The sequence below is a fragment of the Calliopsis andreniformis genome, chromosome 3 (assembly GCF_051401765.1).
Source record: "Calliopsis andreniformis isolate RMS-2024a chromosome 3, iyCalAndr_principal, whole genome shotgun sequence".
In the NCBI taxonomy this organism is placed as follows: Eukaryota; Metazoa; Arthropoda; class Insecta; order Hymenoptera; family Andrenidae; genus Calliopsis; species Calliopsis andreniformis.
In genome coordinates this window covers 29,274,313-29,287,152 of record NC_135064.1, presented here as the reverse complement: position 1 = coordinate 29,287,152, position 12,840 = coordinate 29,274,313, and the positions used below count along the sequence as shown (strand labels likewise).

At 38.4% G+C, this 12,840-nt stretch overlaps 1 protein-coding gene across 1 annotated transcript in view; it reads right to left on the bottom strand.

The window, feature by feature from the left end:
* Positions 1–10,417, bottom strand: part of LOC143188599 (lysosomal acid glucosylceramidase-like) — a 40,469-nt gene extending 30,052 nt beyond the window's left edge. The window contains exon 1 of the mRNA XM_076392920.1: positions 10,283–10,417. The gene's annotated coding sequence lies outside the window, so the exon portion shown is untranslated. The remainder of the gene's footprint in view (positions 1–10,282) is intronic.
* Positions 10,418–12,840: the final 2,423 nt, after the last annotated feature.

The following is a 12,840-nucleotide window of genomic DNA, read 5'->3' as shown; positions in this document are numbered from 1 at the left end:
GGATTGATTCTACTATCGGCGTACATTAGCCAGATCAGATACAGCCATATACATAAGTAGAATAAGTCAAGGCAGACACGTTTTAGGCATAGTTCAGGCGTTTTTTGAGTAAGTAGTAAGTTGCTCCGAAACGAAGCTCCATTTTCCTCCCCTACAAAATTCTGACACTTACGAATACTACGAATCCTACGAGGAGAGTGGAAGAAATGTTCGTAATTATATAAAAATCGGTCCCGTGTAGAAACCACTTCTCATTCCAGATTAAGGATAAAGAAAGTTCTGATTCTCGAATAAATTCTCGAGATCTTTTTTAGAATCCAAGGGCGGGTCTACTCCCAATTCTGTCGTTTCCGTTTTACTTTTTCTCTCAACATCGCAGATTCAGCTCCGATTCTGCGGAGTCGAAATCCCGTGAGATCGATATCATATCGAGCTGCTGGAAAAGAGCTGCTCGACGTTCATGCATTTCAACATTTCCTTCGCGCCCTACAATCCACTGCTGCTAGCGATTGTATTTTGCGAGCATGCGCTATCATTTGATTTGTCGTTCTTACAATTTCTGCTATACAACTATTTATAACCTTTGCTCGCGGCAACTCTTTTTCTCTTCCCATAATGTATATTATGTATATCAGTTTATGTCTAATGAAATTATAATGTAAGAGGACTCGTTAAATAGCTGAAGGGGAATTAAGTGTTGTAGCAACTTAATCAAAAAAAAGAAACGTTTTAGCATTTCATGTTGATTTCCTTGGAAGTAAATTTTTCTGAAGAAGCTATGCTCTGTTTCGTCTATTCTCCATAATCCCTTACCCTACGTCTCATATACTTCTCGAGGGGGATTTAAGAAGGAAGTATGTCTATATCGCTTCTGCTCTGGACTGTTGATCAGACGTTTCTGTTGGTTACTGACAACATCGAGCATACGGTTGATAAAACAGAAACGAATATGTTTGATATCGATCTATCTGTTTCTTTCTCAAGTGCATGGTCAACTATCAATTTCAAGAGGCAATACGTGTGACAACGTTAACGCTTGTTGAAGTGAAAAAAGATCTAAAATGTAATTTTTGTTCAGTTATTTGTACCATCAGTTCCACTCCATACACTATTGCACTTTCTAAACTACGACGCATCAAAAGAATTGAATCTTGCGGGATTTCCCGCAGAAACGAGGGTGAGCTACGTCGATTCGAGAATCACAATTTATCCGTTGATTTTCTATTCACTGTACTAAGGAACAATTCAATTTTCCAAGTAAAATTTCAATGGATTTTATATTTAAACTAAATTCAAGACGCTTCAGTGCTTTGAATGCACCGTTCAATAAAGCAAAAAGCATGACTGCATCGTCGGATTTCACGTACCGTAATCGCGGAGGAAACAAAATCAACCGAAATATTATCCTCGCCCCCTGCCCGACCGGGTCGACATTATATTCTTCATAAATTGCGAGACTGAGTAATGTATTGTATTCGTGGCAATTGTTTGTAGGAAGTAAAGAAATATATCTGAATTTCATGAAATTAAACGAGGGAGCAAAGAGTAGTTTACTGAATTGTACCTTCAGCTTCGTTACAAAAGTGCCAGTAAATGGGATTTGCAGAGCGTTAATTAGAAGAAGAAGCAATAATGAAACGACAAGATCTCTTATATAATTAATTGCAAATTGTATGGTAGTGGACGAAGCAGTATTTGTTGGAAAGTGCAAGAGGATTGAGAGCAGACTATACCAAGTTGACAATTGCAATTTCAGTTTCATTCACTATATTCCTTCCGAACGACGCGACGCGACGCGACGCGACGCCACACGTTCGGTGGTTCTGGTCATGGATCTCGATCGACTCGCTTGAAGAACTGAATAATTCGTCGAAAGGCAGTCCTCCTACACTCGTGCGCATCGAATTACCTTGACATAATACGAACAGCTGCTTTCCTGGTTTGCTCTTTTGCCCAAGCCACGGAGACGACAGAACGTCTTTGACACTGCGATACGTCGGAAATGATGTGGTTTCCTTTGAACTTTGAACAAGCGCCACCTACATCGCCTTCTGCAATACACTTTTGCAATCCTTTCTCAGAATCCGTAGAACTGCTGCACTGTTTTCCAAGATCGGTTACGAATAAAATAAATTTGTGTTTTTCGTCTGGGTATCGAAAACGAGAAAACGAACTGACACATTTTAGCTTGGCTCTGATGTATTTTTCTGAAGACTGTCATTTGAAACTAGTATCTATAAAATAATGTTCCATTGACATCTGATTGAAATATTGAATTTTACTTTATGGTAAAGTTAACATCAATTTATGCTATGTACTTTGTACTCATGGTTACGTAAAAGCGAGTCATAAAAGGGGGCACGAGTTAAGCAAGGAGCTCGGGTTTATGTTGCGTGGAGTACGTATTACATGTTTCATGTTGAGTGAAAATGTATGTACAATGTCAATGTACGGTTGCGTATCCTTCGTATACTCATGCACATATGTATATCCTTATCGATTTATCATTCACATTTCGTTTTTCATAAAGGTCGATTTGATCGTTTCATTCAACGTTATCCTAATGTGATCCTGTAAATTATAACGCTTGTTAAAAAATGGTGAATGATCAGCATATTAATGAAGATTTTCTATTTCTTTTTTATTGATCGTGAAGCAATTCTAGGTTTAATAAACCTAGGAATTGTGAATGCCTTACAGACACAAACGCATAAAAAGTCTGAAAACCCTTTAACATCTCTCCATCGTATTATTATTTGCAGTGGAAGTTCACAGGCAACGATTTACGGTTAAATGGATTTCAAGTTGTTCCTCGTCGCTTCCTTTCCAGACAGCATCTGCAACGAGGTCCTGGGTGTTTCTTCTATTCGAGAACTGACAAGAAAAAGCAGTCTTGTACTTTGAAAATCGTCTCGACTCGACCGAAAGCTGCTCGGTTTTGCCTCGCGTTCAACTGCCGTGCCACATGGCTTTAGACGAAAAGCTCCCCCTGCTACGTATTCTACCGGCGAAGAAGCTTTCTCACTTCTCTTCCCTTGTTCCTCAAAGAACCAGGAGCTAGGCGAAATACTGTAACAGAGCTGCGTATCTTTTCCCTAGGAAAAAAAGAAGGAGAAAAGCTCCTAGCGCCTTATACCAATTATTACGAGAAAGCTATTAGATTGCTAACGTATGAGGAAGTGCTCCACTTTTGAAGTTCATGTTGGGTATTGTCTATGTGTCAGCAACATTGGGGAGGAAATCAAATTTACCTGGGAAAATTGAACTCGATGTTAATATCCAGTAAAAAGTTCCTTTTATAAGTTACGCTCCTATGTATAAGCTTCGTTTAACTTTAAACTTTTATATACACTTCGCTCTCATAGCTAATAAAAACTTTTTGAATACAATGAACTTTTAGAAGACAATTGTTAATCTATAGAAAAGGGCAAACAATTGTTCCTATATTTATTATCTGGAAGGGATATTTTAGCTACCTAAGATCAATACTTTTAGCTAGTTCTGCATTTCCACGTCCGAATATTCTGAACGGTCTTACCCGTGAAAGTTAGTAGACCGTGCATTGTTTAGCTTTATGCGAGGAAGCCGAGCAGTCTAACGTAAATGGTCGATGTTAAAGTTCCCATCGATAGATTGGTATTTATAGCTGACCCGTATTTCATTTAACCGAAACTATCGGTGCTTTGTTGCCGGAGCGGACAGCTTAACGAAGCCTCATCCGGTCACCTTTGTTTCCAGCAGAAAGCAATAGCGTGTAAGGTGTGTCGAGAAATATGACAAGCGAACGATGGCTCAAGATAATCTCGTAATTGCTTCCGGGTTTCAATTACACTCTCGACACGCATCATATGGTACCTCAAGATTACCTCCTTCGTTTCAGGATTATAAGCATCGCTGCTTTTCATCCGTCCTTCTGAGTCACTTTACAGCTGCTTCGATATTTATACTAAAATTGTTCCAGTGAAAGCTGGCGCGATCAATTCTGTACCGCTATACTAGGTATATCGATCGTTTCATAAATCTAGACATATCAATCTGGATTTCGTTTCATTTCGTCTGAAAATGCCCCTTAACGGGTTGCTAACCAACTATACCATGACTTCATGAAATTTCGGGTAGTTAACGCAACGATAGGCCCTGAGTTTAAGACAAGAACGTGACTTTAGGTAAATACCTTGACGTCTCGCAACTCTACAGGAGCTCTAAAAACTTTCTCTTTCCATTCTTGAATCACGTTCCAGGACTTTCCTGCCCTCTAGCCCCTTCTTCTGCTACTAATCTTTACTTCTTTATCTAGTACTTGTTCCTTTCTTCTAGTTTCTACTACCCCTTCTCGATCACAACTCCTTTCTTTACTCCTTCTCAATTTCCTCTCAAAATCCCTTGTCACAGAACTATGTTGTGGAAAAAAATTTGAAAAATTCAAGCTGCTGAATAGAGATAAGTGAAAAAAAAAGAGTGGGTGTATTGCACATCTGAGATAAGAACGCAGCAGAGTAGTCTATACTCGATTGTGTAAAGTTGAACGAAATTGTCTTCGAACCTTAGAAGAGAGATTATTGTGGAGAAACGAGCGACTATATGTACATATAGCTCCGATAATGAACTGGAATAAAGGATTTGAAATTCGTGGAGTTATATGGTATTTATTCTGAAACGGATTCTCCTACGTGAAGAGATCCGAGAAAACTGAAGGAATTGAAAGTCTTCCTAAATCACCGCACGACGTAAATTTCGCCGAATCGTGTATACCTAACACGAAAAGAAAGAATAGATTGGCATTTGGAAACGTTAAATATGGAATACTCGGAAGGTAGAAATTACAGTCGTATTTTTGCTGCTGCTAGGTTGCGCGAACGTGCCACTAATTAGCTCTTTGATGTCATCGCTGTAATTACGACCTTAATTGCGGCTAGTCATCGAAGTTCCAGAAATTGTCATTGATGCCGACAGTCTTCTAAGTTTTAACATTTATCAAAGTCATCTAATTAGTTTGTGGCTTTTTCTGGCTGGATCATTCAAAGCAAAGAGTGTGCTTTGTGCTTAAACTTCTATTACTAACCACTTTAAAAATTAGAGTTTAAAGATTTAAAAATAAAAAGTTTCGAAGTATGAGTTAATTTTCTTCTTTAATCAGTATAATGTATGTTTCATTCTCGTTGTAATTCCTTAAGGAACTGAAGCTCTCGAAATGAGAAGCAAAAATCAGTAGAAAAACTTCTCGAGCACTTTACGAGATACGTTTTTATATTTTAGGGGCGCACTTCCTGAAAAAGTAGAAATAGAAGGATGTATTTGGGAAATAATCTGCGACCGACGCGATAGTTCTCGTGTGAAATCTAGAAACTGTGGAATAGAGAATGGAGAACGAGGACAAGAGTCTCTCATCGTTAAATCCAGTAAATCGAACAAATATGAATAAAGGCTAGATTCGTTCCATGAACTCCTTTGGTCTTCAAACGCATTGTTCTGATGGTTATTGAGGAAATTTAATATCATCGCGTCAGAAGCATTATTTCTCAAATAAAAGTGGACAAAAATTGTTGAACTGCGACACAAGGAAAGAAGAAAATCGGTCTACTTAACTGGGGAATATACAATTTCCGAGGACTAGAAGGAAGCAAACTCAAAGACAATTTATGAACTGAAATGAGTTTGAAGGCGAAATGGGTGAGTTTGTTTGTTGTTGCAAAAGTACGGAAACCGAACGGCAGCGTTAGCCGTGAACTTTCTAACTGCGTAGCTTCTTCTGCTCTCGTCTTGATTATTTATGATGCTACAAGTAGCGTTCTCCGAAGAAGAAACGGCCGAAGTCGGGGCGTTTGAGTCGGTTGGAAAGTTAATAACTCGTGGAACGAAGGGTCGGGGCGTCAAAGAAAAATTCAAATCTTTCGAATTTGTTAGGAATTCTGGCTCTTGGAGAGAATTTATGATGAAAATTGAGAAGGAACACTTCAAGGAAATGTAATCAGTTCTAATTACATTTTCATTTAGCGTAAAGGAAATGAGAAAATGTAAGAAAGTGGAACGTTCGCCTTAAGAGAAACGCACACCTCGCTCATCATTTATCCATTTGATCTTATTGCATTTCATTTCCGAAAAAGTGATGACGCTCGATAAACGTGAGTGAAAGCGAAACACAAGAGGTGGTTCTGAAAGAACAAGCGTAGTTACCAGTTTTCGGTTCAACTTCTTCAAATGCATGAAATTGCGATAAGAAAACTGCTGCTTTTCGGCAAGTGAGGCGTGAAATTGAGGATTTCTATCCTGCTGTAACAGCAGAAACATTCGCGTGGTCATTTCGTTCCGTGGTTCGTCTTTGTTATCGAAGCTCAGCAAAGAGCTTTAACCTCTGATCTGAAATTCTTCAATGCCTTCCTATGGTTTATGATCTTTTCAAACGTGCCTGCCATTTTTCGTTCCCTAAACATTGTTCTATATAATGCTTCGTTATTGATAAATATTTTCTCCCTCTTATTTCTAATCGGTTTGAATTCATACCATTACACTTTAGTCCACTCCGTGCCTTGTAAATCGTTCTAATACAATGACATATTGAACAGCAGGATCGGTGCATCAAACTTGAAGCAAGATGCGTACGCAGGAATGTCGTAACTGGACACAACTATGCGAGTAAACTTGCCAACACAATGTCCAGCTAACTATACATCGAATAATGTGAACCATGCACTGTTTACTCCAATATACAGACGCCGACAACTACGAACTGCAAATCGCCGCTGATGAAATCAGATTAGGAAGGGAATTTACTTGAATGTCTGAATTTATTAATAGTCGAAATGGTTGAAAACTCTTCATAGATTCTCATATCTCTATTGTAATTTTCTTTTTTTCAGAAAAATCATAATTTCGATCGCTTGTACGCACGCCAAATGTATTCTCGGATTAAACGATAGAAAACACGCGCTTCTATTTTCTCCTTCCGCATAAATGTTCACCCTATTACACAGAGAAGATTCATAAGTGGTCGCTACATCTACGGGATTAAACTTGAATCGATTATAAGTTTATTAAGTAATGATAAAAAGAGCAAAGCGATGGCATTGGAAGGGGAAGTAGATTAAACGGTAAAGGATTTATGAAGGTGATGAGCTACAAGGTGTTAAAGTCCGGTCTAGATTAAAGGTATAGGTAAAAAATTAGCTAGGCGAAGTATCAGCAGCGAAATAGAGCCGAGAGGATGCAGTAGCGCGTGAAGTATTTGTTAAGAGAGGAATTAGGGAGGTTGTTGACTGTCAGTTTTTGGACACGTGTAAAACGACAAGAAAGGCGGAGGGACTGCGTTGGGGGAAATCTTTAGACGCAAAAGACCACATTCCGCAGCAAGGTAGCTCTTTGTTTCGTTAATCTCACCCGTGGCTCGCAGATAAAGCCGAGGTCGCTAGTTCTAAACTCGCCCGTTGCTCAGGGCCGTTATGTCAAACCGTAGGCGACGAGAGGGAGGAGAGAGTTATATTGTACTTAGTCGTATATGTATAGGGCCGCGAGGTGAGGTGAGGCGAGACGAGACGAGACGAGACGAGACGAGACGAGGCACACAAGCCTAGGACGTTGTTACGCCCTCGGCAACCTATTCAAACTTCTCACACCTTTCGACGACCGTGCACGAAAGCCCGCGCACCAATCATTAGCGGCCGCTCTGCTCCTTTCTCTTACACCTATACTTCACCTTCCTACCGTTGGCTTTGACTTTGACTTTAGAGGTCTTATTAAGCGCGTTCGGACACCTTATGCTCTGCTTCCCAGACTTCCTCGTACACCGATGAAACTTATTCATCAATGCATTCTCCTCTCGTCTCTACAAATTGTCCTTTCCTGCGAGTTTCATTGCAAACCTGTTTATGCGACAATCCCACCCTCGTTTCATATATTTCTTTTTCTGAGCCACGCCATTGCGTATGAAACAATAGTTTTTCTTTAGATTTTCGCTTCAATCTTCCCTATATTTCTTTCATTGGCTGAGAAATTCAAATTAAGAGTAGTAAATAAATCGAATTATCCTTATTAGCTTTCTCCAGTTACGTAGGATGAGCAACTTGGTTTTTACAGTTAGCTTTTACAGTTAGCCAGATTTAAAATCGATAAATGATCGCACCGACTCTTTCGCAACTTCGTTTCCAGGGAAATATCTGGTTAAAACTATCGGAGAGAAAGTTCGTAGTGCTTTTGCATGCTTCAAGAGCTTCTTAATGGTTGCTAAGAAGGGCTTATTGAAAGAAAGTTACCTCGTTTAAATCCAATCCCTTTAGTTTGCCGCATTCATCGCGCATGCATGAACCCACCTTCTGACGAAATTCATCGTGAACTTGTGGTAGCGTATTCAATCAAAAGTTGCTTCGCATCCGGTCAGCCGCCGAGTCACTCAAGTCGCAATTGAGCTGCTCCTTTAACTTACGCCCGCTTTACCTTCGAACCCTTTAATTTCCTAATCCTTTCGATTTCATCCTTTCAATGGAACAGACACTCGGTTTAAAGTACTCGAGTTAACCACTATGACAGCCATTAATGAACTTTGCTAATTACTATTCTGTTAACGTGATTCTACCCACCGATACAGAAGTATTTTTTCTGAGAAAATATCGCCAACCGTAAAAACATGTCAAAAGCGTGGAAATACTGGCAGAACCGAGTTAATTAAATTGATTCAGTGAATGATTAAAAACTAGAATTAGAACGACTAAATGAGAGTTAGTTTTATAAAAAGATCAAAGAGAGGTTGAATTGCGCTTGAACGTGCGAGATTCTTTGAAGTTTTCTTCAATATTTATCTGTTGTCAGATCTGTTGTTAATCTGTTGTCAGAGATTTTTCGAGTGTAAAGTAAAATACTTGAACAGCGAAAGTAGAGAATATGCAAGTGATAGTCCTAGAGACTATCTATTAAATAAACATTTATTAATAGTCCTGAGTATTGTTCATTTCAAAATTATAATGACGTTTGAGGGATTTAAAGGTGATTAAGCAGTGGATAGTATAGTAGATAGCATCTTTATACATTCGTTTCTTTCTAACGATCCAATAATAAGGTTGCGAAATCAGTTATTCTATCTTCTATTTGTAATTTGTCTGCGGGCGAAAATGGTTTATACAATAAAATACCTACGATATAACGAAAATGTTTTCCTTTCATTTAGCGTTAGTTAAATTTCTTTTATTTCAGATATGGCAATAAAATCGAAAGCTTACCAGAATCGAAATTTAATCGTTCGTGATTATTGATAAGTTCGGCTTTGTACGTAATGGACTGAACGAGACATTCATTGATTTTCACAGAGTAGTCTACACTTAACCAGTGATGGAAAAACGATGCTGCGCTTCATGTCACGGGGGCCATTACGAGAAAAGTATATTCGAAGGAAGCTAGTAGATCAAGGGAAATGGGTTAGAGCAAGGAAAAAAGGATGGAATAGTATCCAGCGTCGATGGCCGAGGGCGGCCGGGGCAGACGGTCGATAGATCACGCATCTAAGTGCACTAAATGTCTCTTTCTCCCGTTGCCCGGTTATTATGCGGCAAACTGCAGCTGGTTTTTCGTGCGAAGTACATTTATCAAGTCCGACGCCATAGCCAGCGGGCATGTAAACGGAGACGCGCGCGTGTCATTGTTTGCGCGCTCCGAATATACTGATTTTTCGCCTTGTCTCCGGAAATCTACTATTCTCTTGATAGTTGCTATGGAGACGAACTACAGAGACCCTTTACGAAAAACTTTTTGCATCGGGAATATTTTTCATATCGTTGCGATGCGCTATTGCTTGCTTCACAAACTATTCGGAATTTCCTCTCACAATACTTCTTCCATTGCGGTCGCTATACATAGGCACGTCTTTCAAACGATTCAAACGTGTACGTTTAATGAGCGCAGGCTGAGTATGATGCCCGAGAGTGAATTCAACATGTCTTCATTATGTTTTGAGCAACGTATGCATGAATATCAGAATTGGAGCAAAATTAGTTGAGTGCACGGGCGTGTTAAAAGGTTGCTCTATTATTTCATCTCTTATCGCGTTGAAAAAGTAGAGAGCACGAATTTTGAAATCCATGTATCAAACCCGTTTTTCGGGCAAAGAAGCAGGACGATACGAAGCAGGTACGAATGAGGGTAACATTTCGCGTACTTGTGGTAATTCCAAAGTGATAATAGTATTACAAAGAATTGAAAAATATATATCATGTTATCACATACATATTTCTTATATCGTAGAAGTCGAAAGATGAAAGCAAATAAAATAAAGTGATTCGATAAGTTGTCAAGATCTTACCTTAAGTAATCCTAGTAGCGATAACTATCTTACTCCGATAATTGCTGTCAGGCAAACTTCTCGATGAGGCACGCGATCGTAAAATGAAATTTATCTGAACAGCACTACAACGAAGTTACAAATGGTCAAGAATTATTTGTGCTGTTGAGAAACAATCAACTGCATACGTTGGGTCGCGCGATGATTATACGTTGAAACACGAGACACGTGACACTGCTTTCTGTTTTAACACGTGATATTATATAAACGCAATTAAAGAGATAAATATATGTACTGAAACATTTCGAGTACGTTGTAATATAGTTGAGTCATCTTATGCGTTATTAAAAACCCAAATATTTATGATGGAAGTATAGAAGCACGAAGCACTGCATAGATAACTGATAATTGCATGTGTTTATGCCTGTACATTGAAACTGCGCAGGTCAAGACCTGAGATGTCTCAGGCCCGCACTTGCATTCTCCAGAGCCCCTTCTAGATCACTTCAAATTCAAGAGTGGAAATAAAAAAGGCTGAAAGTGCCAACATTAAAGTTGGAAGAAAATCTTTTTTCTCCAAAAAAAAATCAACTTCTTTAAAATAGCACTTACAATCTTTTTTATTATTACTCTTCAATTTAAAAAGGTATACCTAGGAAACGAAGACATACCCAAAGAAAAATAACGAATATTATTTAAATATGTATTTTTTTATCAATTTTCATTCTTATACCTTCTACTTCTAATCAACACTTATTATTATTGAGTTTCGTGTAATGGCAATTTAATAATAACTAGTGTTTAATTTTATTATACTTTGAAGGAACAAAAGAAGTTTAAATACGCTTTTTATACGATCAATTTTGTAAATCAAGTGTTACCGTCTAAGTAATTTTAACCACGGATCAGTATTTTATTTTTATAATCGTCTCTAAGTTCTTCTGAAAGTAAGGTGACTCTTACAAGACGAAGTCCAGGATTTTATATTGCTTAAGAAAGTTGGACACATCTTTCTCTTTTTAAGACGATACTAATGAGAGGAACAATTACATTCCTCTCCAGAGAGTGAGATGGACATGGAATATTGCGCAGTCTCGTTCTCGTTTTTTCTTCTTCGTTGTCTACAAATGTCACGAAGAAATCTCGGAAAACACCGTTTAACGAGATGGAAAGTTATTTCTTTTCCAAACACGCGAGATTGGCAATCCTAAATGGAATGCAAAATGTACGATTTCGAGAATAATTCTTGTCTCGTTTGTTTTCTCGATTTTTACCAATGGGATCGTTACAAATAAACATTTTCTTCTAAGTGCTTTTGGAGTATAGAAGAACAGAGGAGAGGATGAAAAAGGTCAAGTGAAAAGTATGTTTCTCTCACATAATTAGCTACTTGGAAAAAGAAACGACTTCAGATAAGAAAGGAAATGATCCTGTCGGGAACGCGAGAAAGACGATTTTGCTGAGTAGGGGAGAATAATTAACCCCATCTTAATCGTCGTATGAACACCTTATTCGGTAAAATCTTGTTCGAGATTACACTGAATGAAACAGAACGGTGTTCTATTCTGTAGAAGTGGAAAATGAAGAAAAATGTAACCAGAACAAGTATTTATAAATGTGTATGTATTTGAACGTGTAGGTACTACAAGTATGTACCTCCATCTAAAGATTTACAAGTAGTATCATTAATTAGAGAAACTCTCGTTATCACAGTAACGATGAACCAATTACGTGTTTCGAATACGTGATCACAATATAAAGTTCGAAATGTCGAAACTTTGTCGAATCGGACAAATCTGAGGAATTTAGCCCAGAACTCCAGACCGTAATCGTAGAACGAATAGAGATTATCGGATTACCGACTTTTGATTATCTTCGCGTGTACTCAGAATCTAATCGTATCATTAATTGAATCTCGTACGTGAATTCTACTACCTACTCGATAAGAGCAAAGAAGAATAAATGGAAGATTTACGAATGTTAGACGCGCGAAAAGTACTAGAAATGTTCATGGCTGCGACAATACAGACAGCATGCGAGATGGAAACTTTCCTGCTTGCGTTTCAATTCGTGTATGTTATATGGAAGTGGAGCAACAGAACATGAAGTAGAGCAGTTCCCGGAGAAAAATAGTTCCCAAAGAAGAATCTACGTAATACATGACTTTGCTTTAAATTGCACAAAGGTCCCTTTAGCGATATAACGTTTGGCGCGGATACTCGTTCTCTTCGACGGTGCAATCTGTAATATAGTACGTTCCCCTTTGAAAAATACCTACAAAGATGGTTTCTCTGAATACAATTTGGCTGTTCCCGTGACATACAACAGTATATGTATGTAAAACAATATATATTTTTGCGTGAGATTCTAAAATCGATTATTCGTAGCACATAGGAGAAAGCTACAGAAATACGAGATATTAGATACAACTATAGAATTCTTTACGAATGGCAATCGTTCTGAAACACAGGAGGAAATAACCCCATAGTTTCATCGCACGAAATAGTAATCAGTGATGTTATAAAATTTCACTTTAAACAAACCGATATTGAAAGGTGCTATGACCCTTGTTCCTCAAT